The sequence below is a fragment of the Morone saxatilis genome, unplaced genomic scaffold (genome assembly GCF_004916995.1).
Source record: "Morone saxatilis isolate NCDOM2014 unplaced genomic scaffold, NCSU_SB_2.0 Contig15, whole genome shotgun sequence".
NCBI lineage: Eukaryota > Metazoa > Chordata > Actinopteri > Moronidae > Morone > Morone saxatilis.
In genome coordinates, this window is record NW_023339707.1 from 25,523,629 (window position 1) to 25,526,412 (window position 2,784).

Below are 2,784 nucleotides of genomic sequence, written 5' to 3' on the forward strand. Positions count from 1 at the left end.
GTTAGCCTGTAGGCTTTTCTGTTAGTTGCTTTGCATTCTACCTGTAGCCAGTTAGCTCGTTAGGTTCTGTTAAGCTATGTTAAGCTGCTTGGTATGTTAAGCTTTTTTCCTTTACATTTTAGCTGTTAGCTCCTTGTTAGTATGTTGGTTTCTGTTAGCATTTGGCTTTGCTATTGCTTTTCTGTTTAGCTTCTTTTCGCCTTTACGGCGGTAAGCCTGTTAGCTCCTGTTTTTTAAAGCCCGTTAGCTCCTGTAAGTTCCTAGCTCTAAAAACGGCTGTTGCCCAGTTGAAAAACCCCGTGCGTCCCAAACCGGATAAATGCATGAAATATTGAACTGCACTTTGAGGTTTTTAATTGTTGGGGGGACTGATATTTAGTTGTTAAATCACAAAACCTGATTTCAGGGGGGACAAATAAAACCCTTTTTAAAATAAAGTTTTACGTTTCAAACTGTGTGTTACTGAAAACCATTGATTATTTAACTCTTAAAAGTTAATAACGCTTACTCCCTGCCCAGCAGTAATTCAGTTACTCTTTATAATTATATAAGACAAGTGGATGTAATTAACTGTTAGTTATATTAATATAACTTAATTACTTCCTCACACTTTATAAAAAAGTTTTATTTCAATTAAAATATTTCAGCTTTACAAACTGAATCTGAAAGATGTGATCGGAATTACGGGGGATTCAAAGGAACAAACAATATGTTAAGCTAAAGGTAATATTAGGGAGTAACTTTAATAAATATTGTAAATGTATTAGTATTATTATAAATTTTACTAATTTACCCTTATCTGTCTGTTTATATTACTTATAATTTCTTCCAGGGTGTTATTATAATATATCTAAACTAAACAGACCTTTTACAGATTAATCTGTTCTTTCTGGTTGTAAATTATACATGTGAAAAACAGGTTTGGAAGCCTCTGGGAAAAACTTAAAGTGTGGGAAATTGGCCAAATGATGTTTAAACCTCTCTTTCTCTCTCTCTCCCCTTCTCTCTCTTTCTTCCCGAAGTTGAAAAACCGGGGTCAACTTCAATATGATTCTGGTATCAAGACATAAGTTCAGTCAGGAACCATCGCGGGGAAGTTTCTCCCTCGTCATGGATTTTTTCATCTGGGAACGATGTAACGACCATGGGGCAGCCTTCTGTGAGGACACACCACCAACCACACACTACATTACACCAACAAAAGAACAACAGACAAACACACAGCCACCACCCCCATACATTACAACAACAGAGGCCACACCAAACACAACACACAATACAACCAACCACAGGAACCAACACACAACATACCACACCAAACGCACAACAATACGGTTTTAAAAGAAAAGATCCCCCGTTTGACAATAAAAATATATTGTTGTTTCTTCTTGTTTGTGTGGTTCTGTGTGTGTTGTCTCTGTGTTGCTCTTTGTGTGTGTTTGTTCTGTGTGTGGTGTCTTTGTTGTGGTGTGTTGTGCTCGTGATGGTGCTCTCTGTGGTGGTCCTTCTGTGGGTGTGTGTGTGTGTGTTGGTCTCTGTTCTCTGTTTGGTTGGTGTCGTTTTGTTTTGTCTCTGTGTGTGTTGTGTGTGGTGGTCTTCTGTTGTGTCTTGGGTGTTTGTGTGAGTCTTTGTGTGTGTGGTTCGTTGTTCTGGGGTTGTGTGTTGTGGTGTGGTTGCGTGTGGTGTGTCTCGTGTGTTGGGTTGTGGTGTGTGGGTGTGGGTCGCGGCCCACGGAGTCGGGGGATTTTGGGCCGTTCCAAACCACAAGAGGGAAGAGTTTTCTCTTTTGGGGCTTGATACAATCAATTCCAGGGGAGTGAAAGAAAGGTGAGAAAACGTCAGACTCTTATTTCTTAATTTTCACCCCCATTCCGTTGTCTTCTAAACAACAGGACAAGTTATGTATCGGCTTCCCATCGAGCTGCATGACCACCGATCGAGGCTGGAACGGCAATTAAGGGTCGTTTCAATTAAATGTGAATTACCCTTTCACTGATGTACTTTTTACAGATTCAAGCTTTGGGTGTATTTGTGTTCAGAATCGGACCGACCGATTACGATTACGCCTTTGTTTTAATCCGCCGGGGCGATATACAGGATCCATTTCAACTGATGTCCCGTTCTGGTCTGTTCAGGGCTTTTCCTGCCATGTTGCCCCACACAAAAGCCACCCGTTTCTGATTGCTTACAGAAGGGGGCAGGTAGCCAAAAACTGTTAAACTCATAAAGTTAAGTAGTCATTCCCAAATAATACTTGAGAGAGAAAATATTGGTGAAAAAATATCAGTAGGGAAACTGGAAGTAACGTCCATATTTTATAAGTATCAATCAACAACATTAACAAAATAAATTACACTGTAGAATATTAATACCAATCCATAATAATCAAAATTAATTATTAAAAGCTTAAATAAAAGAACCAGGTAAATTCAGTTTATTAAATAATTAAAAATAATAATAAATAATAATAATAAATAATAAATAAGGCAAAGTAACCCACAATTTTCCCCAAACCTTATATTACAAAGTTCGCACGCCAGGGAAGAAGGTAAGCCCATAAGACTCTCCAGAAACTGTGTGTGTGTGTGTGTGTTGTGTGTGTGGTGTGTCGGTTGTGTGTGTGACGAGACACCGCATAATGTAGCTGCTGTTCGCACTGTCACTCAGGTAAACATGCTTTCATAATGAAGGCCGAAGGGCTGCTTCCTCCTCCTTGTTCTGCATTGTTCTTTATTTCTTTAATTCTCTCTCTCACAATGACGGCCATCATTAGAGAGAGAGAGA